Raw genomic sequence first — 18,124 nt, forward strand, 5'->3', positions numbered from 1 at the left:
TTTCATCCCCCTTCTGCACCCTTTATCCATTCCTGTCTCGCTTTTTATCTCTCTCAATCGCACGCACGCACGCACGCTCGCACACTCTCTCTGTCTCTGTCTCTCTCTGTCTCTTTATCTCTCTATCTATCTGTGCCTTACATTCTCTCTTTCTTCTCAGTGATGGTATAGAGTGTCTATTTACATTCCTTAGTCATCCCTCCCTCACTACCAGCACACTGGCAGGTTCCCCACCTGTCTGAAGACACACACACACACACACACACACACACACACACACACACACACACACACACACACACACACACACACACACACACACACACACACACACACACACACACACACGCACAGTCAGAGTTGTTAATTCGCACATCCACTTTTTTGACACACAGAAATCGATGCCCATATAAACACATGAACAGGTTGTGTGCCACTGCCAACACACACACACACACACACACACACACACACACACACACACACACACACACACACACACACACACACACACACACACACACACACACACACACACACACACAGCCATACTACGCACACATGAATGGCTTTATGGTGTTGAATGTGAGCAGCAAGCAGCCATCAATCATAGTAGGCTACCCTTGGTGTACCCTTCATGTGCAGTGTGTGTCAACGAGGCTGGCACTGCACCAAAACGGCTGGGCGCCACTCATTATAGCATACCGACTAACGAACCAGCACGCACGCACGCACGCACGCGCACACACACACACACACACACACACGTGAGCGCATGACACACACAGTGTGTAGTAGTTAATAATCCTAGCTATTATACCTCTCTCCTTCACCGTTTCAGTAGCGCAACCAAGGGTGCACACCTGGTAGTTCTATTTCCCTGTACACATGCATTCACACGAGAGTTTGAAATAGAGAAACATTATTACAACAGCAAAATGGCAAACCAGAAGATGCGTACTGTAGCCTACAGTAGGTGGTTTTATATTTTGGGGTTGTTATGAGCTGCTTCTCATGCTGATGGGCAATATTTGTCTTTCTGACGTTCACTTATTGCTATACTGTTGGGTGGAAACCGTTCCTTTTTATTTCTATTTTAAAAACGACACACACAAAGTGGCACAGCTGACACCATCCACACAATCAATGCCAAGATGATGAGCACACGTATGTGAATTTGATGCCATTGTTATTGGACGGACATTAGGGTAGATGAAGAGGAGTTAAAGGCCATCACTCTCGCTATCTTTCATCTGTGCTATGCATACAGCCGGACGGTGACAATAGACGTCTTTTAACCCCATATACGTCTGAGCGAACACGTGTGAGTGAGCGTGCGGCGGGCGCTAACACATGCGCTCACACACCATGTGCAGCACGCATTTAAATCAGCTGCTGTGTAGACACCCTCGTGCCATAAAAATATCCAGACACAATCAGAACAGGATGGATTTTTTTTCTTTTTTACGACTCCTCCCAGCCTCCACCACCTCCCTTTATTCCCCTCTCCTTTTCATCCTCCTCCACCCTCCCTCCCTCCCTCTCTCTCTCCCACTCTCTCCTCATCCCAACGCTGCTGTCATGCATGCAGAGAGGAAAGGGAGGATGTGATGGTAGACAGAGGAGAGAGCCAGCCAATTGGAATGGGGAGATGAAAGGAGAGGAGTGGAGAGATGAGGGGAGGAGAGGAAAAAAGGGAAGAGATTGATGGATGGAAGGTGAAATGGATATAACAAGTGGAAAGATAGGGGTGTGGGTGGTGGTAGAATGCAGGGATGGACAGATTGATGAGCAGGGGGAATAATGTAGATTGACGACTGAGTGATGACGATAGAGGAATGGCCAAGTCAGGAGCGCGGCTCTGATTTTATCCCTTTTCTTTAGTGCCTTTGTGCTTTATTGGACAGAACTGAAAGGAATGGCAGAGCAGAGAGAGAAGGAGAAAGAGCTAGAGGCATTGGGAAGTTACGACGTGGCATGAGCATGACTTAAACCCAACAGTGTCACAAGTTAAACCTGGCAGTTAAGAGCAGATGTCCGTTTAAAGTGGAGCTGAAATGAAAAATATGTTTTTTTTTCATCCTGTATATCTTTTTATATATTTTTATATCAAACAAAAACATCATATATGATTACATGAGCGGGTGGCGATCAATTTAGCCAATAATCTGATGACATGCACCTGTCAATACATTTCCCACACTGGGCTATGACTCATTGTGTTACTATATTGAATGTAAACAGACGAGGCTGTTGCCTCTTACATCTTTTTTTTTTCTATATATATTTTTGGAGGCCTTTTCTGCCCTTATTGATAGGAATAGTAGACTGACACGAAATGGTGAGAGAGATGGGGGGGTGACACGCAGCAAAGGTTGTCGGGATCGGGAGTCGAGGTTCATGTAAACTGGAAATAAACCGCTCACAAAATGTAAGGAAACTTGAATTTGGGCCATTATATCTCCCCTTTACTAATACCAATCAGTAAAGTGTTATATATCATTTTTATCGGTGATTAGTCACCTTTACAACGAGGTACAGCTTGTAAGCATCGGGCATTCATGGAATGAGCAACACAGGCAAACGTGTGGGTAGCGCCGAGCAAAAATGTGCCAAAATCACCCAATATGCTTTTGCTGGTAATCGCTCTTGTTTTGAGCGACCTGCCAGCACACACCTGCTGAGAGGTGGGTTCTGCAACTTTGCGTTCTGCAACATGGGTTCTGCAACTTTGTTGAGTTTGTGTATGCTCCAAGCAGCAACACTGCCCCCATAGAAAGTTGGTACTTACCTTCAGGATAAGGCCTGTGCAATAGGGCAAGTGAAGCTGCAGTTCCGTTACGCAGATTACGCATTATTTGTTGTCAGCCCTGGTACCAATTGCAGGCAGGTGTGTGCCAGTCAAAGGTGTGTGACTGGCACCTGAGCATGGGCCCTGCAACTTTGACATCTGTCTTTGGTACCGTTGTGCAAATCTTGCCTGTAAATCTATGCTTCCTCAGTGAAGCAAGGGGTCTGGGTTTGTTGTCTTCCTTGTTGACTTCACAAGTCTCACAGAACTTGGGCTCTGGGCTAATGGCTCTGGGTTACGGCAACCGTCCGGGCCTCTTACATCTTTATTTTTTAAAGCCAAACAGTACGCTAAAATGTGTTTCTAAAAACATTTGAGGCAAGAAATAGGACATGTAGTAAAACGTGATTTACCACCGCCTTGGTTGATATTCTACTACTACAATGTTTTACTTTGTGGACTGATATGACATCCAGGTGGGTCAGGCTGCTCGCCAAAGACGTTTACTGAGTACTTTTTCAAAATAGGCTCGAAGTACAAGTACTTTAGTTTTAATGCTAAATATTAATGTTGCGTGGCAGATCAAATTAAAAGAAGCGCTCATCCATGCAGTCGCGACACTCGCAGGGTAGAACGTCAGTTCTGGCCAGAGTGAGTCACACACCGGTGTGTAACATAGACGGGTTTCCTGTTAGTAAACATGAGAGGATATGACCGCGCAGAGGAGGGGTAAGCCTATAGAGGGCGCCATTACCCGCAGCAGCTCTGGTCAAATGTCCATTCATAAAAGAAATGATCTTCACCGGGTTTAATGAAAGTAAATTAAATTATGCAGTTTGTAATACCTTGTTTACTCAATAAAAATGATTTGTCGGAAGTTGGATCTGTTTGTATATAATAGCAGCATTATGCCTATTATGCCTATAATAGCAGAATTATGGCTATCTACTCCCGAACACAACAACAGAGTGAACGGCGCTTCCGGTTCGTTTCCCCCGAGCATGCGCAGATTGCGCATTCTGCTCTGTGATGACGTCGCGCGGAAATCCGTCTATAGGCCTACTGCAAACGTCTACTTCCTGTAACTAGACTAAAAAAATAAAGCTAGTGTTGACTAATCATATTACCAGATGCTCTTATTTTGAAATCGTTTTTAGAGGATGTGTGTTGTTTTGCTGCCACCATGACGCTGATCTGTAAGACTCGGGACAAAAATGTAAACAGAACTCACGTGGATTATAAACGCAGATTTGGGCCAAACGTCATATTAACAATACCATGCTCCTGTGACTTAAACACGTTGGAAGTGCGTTCTTTTTGAACCTCCGAAGCATTAGGTGAGTGGTTATTAATGATATCATGATGCTGGCTAAAAGTAGTTCTACTCTGTGTGTGTGAAGACAAAAGTCCGCACAACTGTAGCTTTGGTTTAAAAAAGCCATAGCTTGTTAGCTGTGTGTGTGTGTGTGTGTGTGTGTGTGTGTGTGTGTGTGTGTGTGTGTGTGTGTGTGTGTGTGTGTGTGTGTGTGTGTGTGTGTGTGTGTGTGTGTGTGTGTGTGTGCATGCCTGCATGCGTGTGCGCGTGCGTTTACTTTGAAGTAGCCAGACTTCAAACTGTAAAAAAAAAAAAAGATGGGGGGAAATGGTCTAAAGCAGGGGTCTTCAACGTTTTTCAGGCCAAGGACCCCTTAGCTGAGAGAGAGATGAAGGAGGGAGTGAGGACCCCCCTAGCTGAGAGAGAGAGAGATGAAGCAGGGACCCCTTAGCTGAGAAAGAGATGAAGCAGGGATCCCCTAGCTGAGACAGAGATGAAGCAGGGACCCCTTAGCTGAGAGAGATGAAGCAGGGACCCCTTAGCTGAGAAAGAGATGAAGCAGGGACCCCCTAGCTGAGAGAGAGATGAAGCAGGGACCCCTTAGCTGAGAAAGAGATGAAGCAGGGACCCCCTGAGAGAGAGATGAAGCAGGGACCCCTTAGCTGAGAAAGAGATGAAGCAGGGACCCCCCTAGCTGAGAGAGAGATGAAGCAGGGACCCCCTAGCTGAGAGAGAGATGAAGCAGGGACCCCTTAGCTGAGAGATGAAGCAGGAACCCCTTAGCTGAGAGAGATGAAGCAGGGACCCCCACTACATATTGTATAAAATTGTGTTCCAGATTAAACATTTTCATAGATGTCATAGATTGCTTAGGCTGTCATCAGTGTTGTGTAAATTAATGTTTTTTTTATTAATTTCAGACATTTAACCACTTAAAACCTTCAATAGTCTACTTATTAGTACTTGATTTTCTCCTTTTCCCCCCTACACCAAACCTCTTTGCCGAAAATAGCCGATCTACAAGCTCACTACGCCTTGCAGCGTGAGGCGTTGTGAGCTTGTAGACCCTAGACCCTAGGGGTCCCGGACCCCCTGTTGAAGACCCCTGGTCTAAAGTAAAGTCTATATGATTAGAACATGCATAAACATTCGACAATTTAGCTGAATAGGATGGGGTAGGACTACGCTACTGTATTTTAACATCAGTCATAATGGTGGTAGCCTACTTGGAGAAGCAAATATTTTCTCAGGTGGTACTCAGTGTAAAAAGGTTGAGAACCACTTATTGATTTCAAAAGTTGGGTCGACTACTTGTATGATTCGTCACATCACAGTTTGGAAACCAATCCTGGGCCAGTTTTAAGACGTGTGTTTGGTGGGGATCTTTTAAGTTTAATAGCCTTGGGCTTTGCACAGAAATATCCGGTAAAAATACTGTTACTTTTACTCATAAAGTACATTTCAGAGCCTGTACCTTTTTACTTTTACTCGAGTAAATATTTGAATGAGTACTTCTACTTTTACCAAAGTAGTTTTTTACACAAGTAATTGTACTTCTACTCGAGTACAGAATGTCAGTACTTTTCCCATCTCTGTACAAAACATTCATTAACCACTTCAGTCCTATAAACATTTCGGCCATTTGAAAAAAGCTGATCTATTCTTTTTATACCATTACTTTTGTACTTTTACTCAAGTCAATTTAGAATTCCAGACTTATACTTGTAACGGGGTATTTCTACATTACGGTATTGATACATAAGTAAAACATTTGAGTAGACTACTTTTTCCACCACTGTAATACAGAAATGCTCAAAACACCATTTTAGTTCATCTTTAGCTTACTAAACTTTATATTTTTCATGTATTTATTTTAAAAGATTTTACCATATTTTGCTCTGCAGTATTATCTCAAACTGACCCTGCATTCCATCTGCTCTTCTTCAAACTGGAAGTATTTTACAGCACAGGGACATCAGGAGGCTTAGCCAACGGAACATCATTAATAGTCAATAACTTATTTTTTTCTTATTACCTCCCAGAATTATTCAGGGATCTCTGTTAATCTGCTGCTCGTCATTTTTAAAGGTCCCAATATGAGCGTTTAAAAAATGATTGCTTAAGGTTTAGTGCAGAGGGAAGGATAGGTAGAAGGTGTGTGTGTGTGTGTGTGTGTGTGTGTGTGTGTGTGTGTGTGTGTGTGTGTGTGTGTGTGTGTGTGTGTGTGTGTGTGTGTGTGTGTGTGTGTGTGTGTGTGTGTGTGTGTGTGTGTGCGGGTGGTGTGCGTGCGTGCGTGCGTGTACATGTGCGTGCAATGAGTATAATTTACTGTCTAAAAGCCATCCACTTTTATACGTCCCATGGTGTGTGAAGCCTTGTCTTTTGCATGTCTTATACAGTGGTGGAAAAAGTACTCACATTGTTTACTTAAGTAAAAGTATCAATATTGCAATGTAGAAATACTCGATTACAACTAAAAGTCCAGAATTCAAAATGTATTTGAATAAAAGTACAAAAGTATTGGTATCTAAATGCACTTAAAGTACCAAACGTAGATAGTAATCATTATGCAGGATGTCCCATTTCACAATTTTTCAAATGTATAAAATGTAGCAGATCGGCTATTATCAAATGGTCTAGGCTTAAGTGTCTGTTTTGTAATAATCAAAACATACAAAGTAACTAGTAACTAAAGTTTTCAAATAATTGTAGTGGAGTAAAAGCATAATATTTGCCTTTGAAATGTAGTGGAGTAGAAGTAAAAAATACCTCAAAATTGTGTACAGTTCTTGAGTAAATGTACTTTGTTACTTTACACCACAGCTGTTATATGAGGACATGTTGTTGAGGGGCTCTCACACACAGCAGGTGGATAGTGGATACAGAGGGAGAGACACACACATCTTGGGAAGGACTTTTTTTTTTTACAAGGTTAAAGTTATTGACAGTCTCTGCACTCCTTGACACCCTCGGTCTCTTCCTTTGTTCACTCTATCTCTATTATTAACTCCCTCACTCCCTTTCTTCAACTTTCACTCACTTTTATTACCCCTCCCTCCCTCCCTCTCTCTCTCTAGCTCTCATTATACTTTTTGATGTTCCTCTTCTTCTTACACCTCGCTGTCTGTCACCCACTCCAGGGGTCATCAATGTGTCCGTACACGGACAGACGTGTCCGTGGCAAGACTTGTCCATGTCCGTGGCAAATCTTCTATTTAAAAACTAAAAACACTAGAGCCAGTATACAGTGGCTGACTTGCCAGTCTCCAGGTTTTCTTCAGAATAGGTGGGACACTGATTTAATGTGGTATACTGGTTTACTTCTATACTTTACTTCGGTTTATAGCCTACTCATCATCACAAATTTCACTTTTACTTCAATACATTTAAAACAAGAACATTTTTATTTTATTATATTACATTATCATTGAACATCTTTACTGAAATCAAATCAGAATATAATTGCAAGTCACTCATCAGCATGATATTGGATTATCCACACTGTTCATATTCACAACAGGCACTCTCATCGTCCATTGTTGTATGCTGATGTATAAAAAATAGGTTTAAAGTGGTTAAACATATTTTGATGCTAGTAAGCAATTCTGCTGGGGCCCCCCTGGAACCTCCTCAAGGACCCCTGGCCTAGGGTGCCAGTACACCCTGAAAGGTCACTGCCGAGAACCATTAAAAACAAATCCATGCCAATGAATGACATGATTTTAACTTAGTTTAACAGGATAAGAGCTGGGTTTCCCAAATGCCCTTTGCCATTAACACTCTAACATAGACACTGCCAGACAGGTATTCAAACCTTGTTAAACCAGGTACCAAACAGTGGTGGATACAGAACATGCCTAATAACTGGGCCTGGAAAAATGTGTCTGAGCCGGAGTTTTTTAAGCTTACATATTATAATGACCGTTGGATGATGTCAGTATGATAATTCTTCTCACCGTCTCTGATTGTCTTTAATGCTTTGAAAAGTACAAAGCCATCACTTAGATTTAGAAAGTGAAGAAAGTGAAGTAGAAAATAGACAAAAGTGCAGAGATGGTGGTCAGATAATAACAATAATACACTTGACTTTTAAAGCAACATTTTTTAATGGTTTACAAATTGCTCCATCTACGCCCAATTCCCTCTCAGCTTTCCTACTTAATATCTTAATAAAATAAAATACAGTTCAAAGGGATGAGGACTAACCACCTTTCCGTCTTTAAAAACACAGCATGTGTTCTCCATCGTGTCTACTGGACTCTTAAACATTTAGTATTTATGGTAATGTTATTGACCACTCATTTTGTATGTCCTTGGCAAAAATACAGTTTGAGGAAAATGTCCATCACAAGCCCAGGGGTTGACCCCTGACCCACTCTCCTACACATATGTCTCGTTCCATGTCCCTGTTTTCTTCTCCATCTCTCTCTCATGCATTCCACTCTGCCTCTGTCTCTCTCTTCTTCTCCTCTCTCTCTCTCTCTCTCTCTCTCTCTCTCTCTGAATCAGGTCGAGGGTATAGCATTAAGAGCCTGGTGTCGCCATGGCAATGATTGATACTCCTTGTTTTCGGTTGACGAAGTGGTAAAATGGAATCACTCAGTTCTGGGAAAGGCACTGAGGGGTTGTCTTCATTGTGTGCGCGTGTGTGTGTGTGTGTGTGTGTGTGTGTGTGTGTGTGTGTGTGTGTGTGTGTGTGTGTGTGTGTGTGTGTGTGTGTGTGTGTGTGTGTGTGTGTGTGTGTGTGTGTGTGTGTGTGTGTGTGTGTGTGTGTGTGTGTGTGTGTGTGTGTGCGTGCGCATGTGTGCGCGCTCGCGCGCGCGTGTGTGTGTGTGTGTGTGTGCATGCTACATGTGCGTACTGTCTACGTGTGTGAGTGTGCCTGCAAGAGACGTATAAATACCCAGATAGCAAAATATGGGTGAATCAACGTTGAAAAATAGGCGGCCATAACGGTTGAATCAACGTTCGATCTCAACGTTGAAACTGTACTGAAATCGCAACCCTAATCTTTGTTGATTCAACGTTTGTGTTTCAACCACTAACTAACACTATATCAACGTTGATTCAACCATCATCCAAATGGTATTCTGCACGCTGATTTTATGTTGAATCAACGTTATGAATCAATATTGATTCAACCATCATCTAAATGGTATTCTGCATGCTGATTTTAGTTGATTTTATGTTGAATCAACGTTATGAATCAATATTGATTCAACCATCATCTAAATGGTAATCTGCATGCACATTTTAGTTGATTTAATGTTGAATCAACATTAGGAATCAACATTGATTCAACCATCATCTAAATGGTAATCTGCATGCACATTTTAGTTGATTTTATGTTGAATCAACATCAGGAATCGAACACTGATTTAATTTATAAATTGATTATACTGAATCATGTTAGGAATCAATATTGATCCTGATCATCCAACAACCTAATGGTAATCTGCATGTACATTTTAAATTATGTGTATGCTGATATACTGTAAGGCTACATCTTGTTCAAAATTACCTTACATTTCCCAAAATGTGAAAATATAAAAATAAAGACAGACAATATGATTTGAATCTTCACATTTATTGAACCAAGGCATTTAGACCTGCTTTGAACTGCTTTAAGCATTGTTTTTATGATTTAACAGATGAAATATATAACATATAGAAGATTGTAGATCTGCTATTTATGAAAGAAATCGTGAAAATGTCTGCAAGCATTTGGATATTTTGTAAGTGAATATATGCCACATGAGCACTTTACACCTATATAAAAATGCTATTTGAAAATAATTGATCTGCAAATTTAAATTACAAACCAAACCACCATTATTTACAAGCGATTCCACAAAAACAATACCCAACATGGCTTATAATGACCAAACGTGTACTAACTTTGCAGACTAAACCAACGGTCTGACAAAACACACTGACAAGTGCTCTAGTAATACAAATGGCGTAATTAATAAAGCCTAACGGGCCATCCACACCAAGCACTATATGTACACATTTTTAATTTATTTTATAGAATTTAGAGTAGCCAATGATTGTGAACCTCTTTTCGTCCACAAAGTCATTATGCTAATTAATTCCTCACACATTTCTGTGTTGCTACTGCAATTGTAGCCTAGTAGCCCCTCCATCCTTCTCCTCCTGTTCAACACAACTAAAGACGAACAGTATCTGTGTTGATGATGACAATATGAGTGATTTGCTGGAACTCTGGAAGACATGAGCAACTGCCCACTGAAATGATCATGTCTGCACTGTATTTTAACTAAATAATTCTACAACGATAGGATTGACAAAAGTGATATGCTTAGTGTGGACAGCCCCATTACAGTTTGAAAGAGTACATTATTTCACACATGAACAAGTGAACACTTGTCAATTTCAAAAAAGTGCCTTACTTTTACTTAATGGTATTACATTCAAAGTCTTAATAATTTGCAGCTCTAAAGTACTTAAAATGAATAAAAGTGGCTTCATTTAGAACTCCTATCACTTTACAACATTTTCTCATGCATGAGAAAAATAAAATGCATGCATTTTAGTCTACTGTCACAAAGGAGGGCTGAGGACAACCTGCCTACCAGTTATCCACTATACAATCTTTCTAAAATGACAGGAGGTTTTTAAGACTTTGCAGTTTGGGGGGTAGTTTTTTCCTTTCCCAAGCCAAGCATCACTCTTTGAATAAAGTTCAATATGTTCTTCATATCATTAGGGTACTTCAAATTGAGTGCATACGTCAGGCTAGACAGCAGGCACGGTGCTTGAGGGAGGTTATGGAAATTATCCATCACAATACCTCCTTCAAGGATGATGGCTGTTGACACTGGCTGAAGGTCGACACCATCTGAGGGAGGTGAATCTTCACTGCTCACAGTCAGCAATCCGACCGATACCTCTGACCAGGCGTCTTCACTTTCGCTGTCACAATCCTGTACAGAACCAAACAAAAACAACATTACAACAGGGAAATGTAGACACTTCACACACATCTGCATTGAGAAGTTTTATCAACATTGGTTGGCCTACTGTTTTTGACAGTATATTACTCATGGTAAACAGCACAGTAAAATATGTATCTGAAAACATTTTAGGCTAGAAATAAGCAACTTGGTAACAAACATTCTGCATAGTGGCCATCTCTCTCTCCCTTGAGCAACGTGTGAGTGCAGGCTACAAACACTTACACTGCACACCATGTGAGTGAGATTCCACCGTGCTATAGCCTGAAGGGATTGAACCTTCTGATTGGTTTGCAAGGCCGTTTCAGACTGAAACTTCAAAATAAAATTAACGAAAATGTAATTTCACTGGACCTTTAAGGTGTAACTATGAGAACTTACCAAGACAGTGGTGTAGAAACTGCTGTGGTCATCTCCAAGCAGAAGAAGGAGGCCTCGGAGAACAAGCCTACCCAGCGCGGTCACGTCGGGTTTCTACAAGTGGATAATGAACAAATAAAGTTCAAGATCTGACCATCACAAGTTACAGTACAGTTACAGCATGAAACACCACAATATATGTTTGATGAACAGTTGCAGAGAACAGTTGCTGATTGGAGATGTGATTTAAAAATAGTACAATCCACAGCATTTAGTTATCAACAACGATCAATAGTTAGCAATACTTTAACACTCTGTAATACAGCCGGGAAGCATAAGTACTATTTGGGGTAATAGGTTGTACATAAACTTAGTCATGATAATTACAAATATAAGAAGCATGTTGTAGACTTACCCATCAATTTGCTGCACAATTCCGGATAATTTATCTCTAATGGCACCTTTCTTGGACTTTAAGATAGTGACCAATTGTGGTGTATACCAATTTCCGGTAGGCCTTTAGTTCCATTGCTGCGAATCCACTTGCCTCCATGTAGAGATGTTTGATTCATGTAGTCCTCAACCTGGGACACTGGACACCTATTGACCTTCATCCATTCAACCATTTCAATAAGTTTTTCAGGAGGCACATCAGATTCTGTTGAATGATAAGTACAGATTCATTATAGCTGATTTCAAGTATTTGAGGTTCTGGCCTACTTGGAGTGTGTGAAAAGTCGCCAATCGGTCCAGCGGTGCCTGAGACTAGTTTTTAGAAGATGATGGACAGAAGAGTCATGGGACCGCAAATATAATCCCTTGCATCTGTCCAATCTAGCCTGGTGGGGATAATTAACATTGGTTATTAGTATTACCTGGTGTACTAGGGACGGTCTGTTCCTCTGGTTCTTGGTGGTGTGGTCGTTTCAGCCTTCTCATGCGCTTCCTGGTGTTCCTCAATCGCTCCTCCAGGAAGTCTGTAGCAGGTTTTTTTCCCCGGCCAGGTGTGTACCAAGCTGCCTGTAAAAGAGACAATTAGGTTCAGCTTAAATTTGCCTGGCGTAAACCATGAAGATGGTTACATGGGATTTTAAGGAGCAATCCAAAAATGTGCGTGTGACTGTGCACTAGGAAAAACTTTGAGCACATTTCTTTTAAGTGTGTGTGTGTGTATGGAGTGTTCTCCTTTTTGTGTTGATTGATTGATGACTTACATAGCCACTGCCAACTGTAGTACCATCCAAATTAAGGCAAGGGCTTTCTTGGTGACGGCCTGTTAAATAGATGGTAGAAGTTTGTCAAAGAACGATGAAATGAGACAGTAATCATTGTTACAAATATATGACGACAAGTGCATTCGATTCTGTGTCATTTTTAGATTTGACCTAAAAAGCATTATTTTACACTTTGGCTACTCAAAAACAGCAGATATACAAGCTCATAGCGTGGCACCGAGTGCTGCGCTACGAGCTTGTAGATCTGTTATTTTAGAAAAATCTTGAAAATGTGTGCAAATCTTTGAATTTTTAACGAACATTTGTAACTCAAATCTTTGTTTCTGGGGGTCCCTAGAACAAAATATTTTGAGATGAGGGTCTGTGGCCAAATACATATACATTTTGGGGTCCTTGACATGAAAAAGTTTGAGAACCACTGACATAATAACACAAGTTAAAAACAAATAAATTTAGAAGACATTTTGTAGAATCGGCCTCAGGTCTTAATGGGTTAATTGAAGGTGTGTGATAACCAGTTCTTCTGATGAACTTGGCAAAGTGTTTCACAATGCATACTGATTAATGAACTCATGTTATACAAATGAAATCAGTGGTTCTCAAACATGTTCATGTCAAGGACCCCCTAATTAGTATGTACTTGGCTAAGGACTCAAGATTTACAAAAGTGTTTCAAAAATATTCCACAAATGTTGTTTATACTGTTTTTTAATAGCTGATCTACACCCTCACAACGCATCACCATGCACTGTGAGCTTGTGGATCTGCCATTTTCAAATAGGCAATTTATAGGGTTTAAGTGGTTAAACTGAGTTTCATGCTATATAATCTCATTTAGCTGGGAACCACATGGAAACCCCCCAATGACCCCTGAGGGTCCCTGGAGCCCACTTTGATGATAAACATTACCTGCTTTTGTTAGCTACTGTCTGCAAAACAAAACTTAAGTTAAAAAACGGATTACCAAATTTGTCTGCACACTAAAATCCTCAATGTTAATTTATTCTCCTTAAGGATACATTGGTAACATTTGTACTCTCTGTCTCTTAATTAAATTATTTTACTTTTTACTGTAGGTTAAAAACAAGATTCATATATAAAATAATAATTACAGTCAAAACAAATGTGGCCTCACCAAAGGGATATGTGGCCAACATTAGCTCTCTTTTAACAGCTAATGTTACAACTAAAATCATATTTTAACGTTTTAGGATGCCTGGTCGCATTGTAACATCATACATTTATATTAAATGGTGCTTTCTATGTAAACGCGGTTGATAAACCGTTAGTCCTGAAACATGATCATATCATGACGTTTTCTACATTTACAACCCATACATAAACGTTCAGATTTCAAATATAAAGCACTTAGCCCAGGGCCAAGGATGTTACAATTTGAATCGGGAGGGTCTAAGTATCCGTACCTCCTGTATTGTTCAATAAAAGTAATTTTAATCCGATCGGTTGCCATTTTCTCCGAGTTTTCTGTATGCTTTAAACTACGCGACCGTCGGTTGGGAGGTGTATTACATTATACACATGCATTACAACTATGAGAAAATGGCCACCGATCGGATTAAAATATCTTTTATTCAACAATACGGAAGATGCGGGTACTTAGACACACCCGATTAAAATTGTAACATTCGTGGCCGTGGGGTAAGCACTTTATAGTTGAAGTATGAATATTTATGTTGATGTACGGGTTGAAAGTGCAAAAAACAGGTTGAAATTCCGGCTATGAGGCTCGTGAAAGGACGAGCGTCGTGTGAACCATGGCTAAAACTCGGTCGTGCACGGTTACATGAACGTGTTAGTTCATGTAACCGTGTACGACCGTGTTTGGATAACATTTTAATTCCATAAACTAATTAAACTTACCTGTTATCTAGTACAGTAAACACGAAAGCACCCCGGTTTGAAAAAGAAATCTCTCAGCCAACAGCCGTTTCCTCTGCCTTCCGGTGTGATTTCAAAACTAACAAGCTCCGCCTTCAGTGTTGCCATATCCGCTTATTATAAGCGACTTTGGGCTTCTTTTTCTGTGAAGTTTTTTGGGCTTGCTTCCTTACTGTCGTTTAAACCAGTGGTGGTTCTCAAACATTTTCATGTCAAGGACCCCCAGATTAATATGTAGGCTATTATCCAATCAACGGACCCCCATCTGAACACATGTTATGCCAGGGGGGACCCCCAATACAAGATTCGTATTAAAATGTTTCAAAAATATTCCTAATTTTTCACATTTTCTTCCAGATAAGAGTTTTGTTTTAAAATAGCAGATCTACAAGCTCACAGCGCGTCGCATCGCAACCCGTTGTGAGCTTGTAGATTGGCTATTTTCAATTAGTCATAGTTGCTTCTTTTGGGCTAATTTCCATAGACCTGGTTGCTTATTTCTATCGCAAAATCTGGCAACACTGTCCGCCTTGTGCATGAAGGATGTCTGCGGTTCTCAACCTGTGGGTCGAGACCCTGACAATTTAAGTAATAATTTTAATACCTTAGAAAATAAATGAAAACAAATCAAAGAAAAAGACTGTAATACAAGTAATCAACAAACTATACTATAAACTGGTCAAACATTGGCCAAATTGTCAAATAATATAAGAAAGAGAGAAAAAAAGAAAATAGGCGATCTGCAATAAGAAGTTATAGATTTTTGAAATAGTTCAAAGTTTAGCTTTTCTCACATTTTTCTAAAATATTTTGTTTTAATTAAAAAACATGTTTTCAGACTCAGAAGAGGACGCTGAATTGAATGGGCTAGCTAGGTTTTGATTTTGTATGACCCTTAAAAAGTGGCTTAAACAAGCGTTAAAGTTTCATAAACTTGAAGCTTTTTTCACAAAAATATTATTATTATCATTATTTTATTTTGACCCTTCAACCCTCTTATTTAGATGATTTAGAGTTGAATGGTAGGTTAAACAATAGTCTAGAATTGTTTAATAAGAAGTTAAAGATTTTTGAAATAGTTCAAAGTCTAGCTTTTCTCACATTTTTTTAAAATATTTTATTTTTAAATTAAAAAAAACTTTTTCAGACTTAGAAAAGGACGCTGAATCGAATGGGATAGGTCTCGATTTTCTATGACCTTGGGAAATACAAAAGCTCACCAAAAAGATTGGACGTTGACTTTTGAATAAAAAACAGATTTTGTTGAGCACAAAATCTGGAACTAATCGCTCCAGATATTTTTTAAAAATCTAAAACTTCTCTCCATCCATATTGAGAGTAAGCCAGATTTTTTGGCACCAGCCTTGATTTTTTTAGACACTGATAAAGCTCAAAGTTCAGCGAAAAGACTGCAAAGGTCAACCCTTGTTACATTTTTAGAAATTGTATTTTTCTTCGATACTCTGGCTTTAGACTAATGTGATGACGCTGATTCCAAATATGTAAGTTATATTTTTCTCGGAAAACAGGAAGTGCCTCAAAAGGCCACTTTCTGGTTGGTTTTAGGGTGTTCCAGGCCCGTGATAACCCCGATATATTTTTTTTCCAAATCTACATGTAAAATAATGCTAAAATTTGAAATCATCAAACCCTCATATCAAATCATGATTTAATTATCCCTTAATTGGCTATGGTTACGGCTTCGCTATCTCGCTCAATATCTCGAATACGATAAGGACTTAGGGTCCACTTTTTGGATATGTTGTAGAGCTGGCTGAGACGCACGTGTGGATGTCTTGTTTGTCCCAGTACGGCACATTTTTTTTTCTGACTTTGTCCTTTGGTATGGTCTTAAGGTTTAAGACTCTATGTGCCTTCCGATAGTGTAGGAGGTCAACTTAGGAGTGTCGTACCGGGACAAACAAGACATCCACGTGTGCGTCTTGGCAAGCTGTACAACATATCCGAAAGGCGGATTCGAAAAACGTATCGTATCGAGATATATTGCTTTATTGCGCATATAATAACTTGACATTGGACCCTAGCCAATTAAGGAGAACGGTAAGGCCGTGTGTTAGGGGAGTTATATGTTCGCGTTCGGGGCGACGCACTGACCCAGAATTTGGTGTCCAATTTAGTTTTTACTCCTTTCAAACAGTTTTTCACTATTGTCTCGGCCCCTAGGGTGCGCCGAAACAATCGGACAATGGATTATCGATCAGCTCTTCAGTCATTTTGGGGCATAAACAAGAAGATAAAGGATACAATTAATAATGATGATAATAACTGATAATGATGATGATGTTCAAGTTTCTGTAATGATTTTTTTCCCATGATGCATTGCAAAATACAGTTAAACATTGTAAAATGACAGAACAGTAAATTACTGTACATTTTTACTGTAGAAATTACAGAAATTTGTTACAGTGTATACTTTGCACAGTATTGTACCATATTACAATTAATACAGATCCCTATAATGATCACCCTCATTATATGAATATAGGTCAAATATAGTGATAAAATATAGGTTACGTACCTTGTGTTTTCATGTGAGAAGTGACAAAAAGAAGGTATCAGAATGATTCACAAGTGGGAAAATGAATAAAGCAACCTCTGGGTTAAAAAATAACCCAGGCAGGCAATTGAAGCCCTAATAACCCCTTTGACCCATCAGTTTACAGTACCCAAATAACCCATAATTATGACCCAGCCAAATCAACCCAGCAATGTGTTTATAGAAATAACCCAGCATTTTTAAGAGTGTACTAAACACAGTGCAATTAAATGTTACTGATTCTGGGCAAGTAAACAAAGATGTCTTTACTTAATAACAATAAGTAAATTGTGAGCAGGTCTGGTGTTTAGGGCATCATGTCGCCCATTGACAAAGACTAGAAAATAGCTTTTAAACTTTTTTTTTTTTTTTTTGATTTTTTTTTCTTTTTCATATTAACACAGTTCGAATGTTGAAGAAGGTTTATAGTCCAAAAGATAGGCGTTTTAGAATCATTAAGTGGTTTAAATTACATTACAAAAACAGGAGTGTTTCTGTGTGTTTCTGTCGGTCTTTTGGGGGCGGAGAGTGGTTTTAACTTGCAGGGACAACATTAGCATGTGAGTGGTTTTGGTTGGTTGTTCGCCCATTGTTCTCCGGTTACAAGCCTAATCCCCGCCCATCAGTATCACTCCTCTCTGTGGTGGTGTAACGTAACTTAAGTACATTTACTCAAGTATTGTACTTAAGTACAATTTTGAGGTATTCTTTACTTTACTGGAGTAATAGCCACTGGGTGAATATTCAACCTGAGGCTGAAACTAACTTCACCACGGTGGGAAGCGCCGAAACGGCCGTATTGCGTTAATCTTTTTCGGGACAGAATGTAGTTCTATTATCAATAATAACATTGTGGCGAACACAGCAGCTCTGAGGGCAGCCCCAGCTAAACAACAGGCCGCTCGACGTTCGTATTGAAGTATTTCACTGAAGATGTGGACAAAACAACGGTGGAATAACGAGCTAGGCTAGGAGCTTAGCATTGTTAGC

At 39.9% G+C, this 18,124-nt stretch overlaps 2 long non-coding RNA genes across 2 annotated transcripts; both read right to left on the reverse strand.

Moving 5' to 3' along the window:
* Window positions 1-10,376: 10,376 nt before the first annotated feature.
* Window positions 10,377-11,943, reverse strand: LOC311050890. Its single transcript, XR_014601332.1, has 3 exons — window positions 11,859-11,943; window positions 11,465-11,557; window positions 10,377-11,053 (listed from the first exon to the last, which is right to left on the reverse strand). It is a non-coding gene; the product is annotated as an uncharacterized lncRNA (long non-coding RNA).
* Window positions 11,944-11,971: 28 nt separating this feature from the next.
* On the reverse strand, window positions 11,972-15,098 carry LOC311050284. The gene is made up of 4 exons (XR_014601281.1): window positions 14,560-15,098; window positions 12,658-12,716; window positions 12,319-12,463; window positions 11,972-12,101 (listed from the first exon to the last, which is right to left on the reverse strand). It is a non-coding gene; the product is annotated as an uncharacterized lncRNA (long non-coding RNA).
* Between the last annotated feature and the right edge of the window lie 3,026 nt (window positions 15,099-18,124).

Source organism: Gymnoscopelus microlampas, assembly GCF_963454915.1.
Source record: "Gymnoscopelus microlampas genome assembly, chromosome: 8".
Classification (NCBI taxonomy): domain Eukaryota; kingdom Metazoa; phylum Chordata; class Actinopteri; order Myctophiformes; family Myctophidae; genus Gymnoscopelus; species Gymnoscopelus microlampas.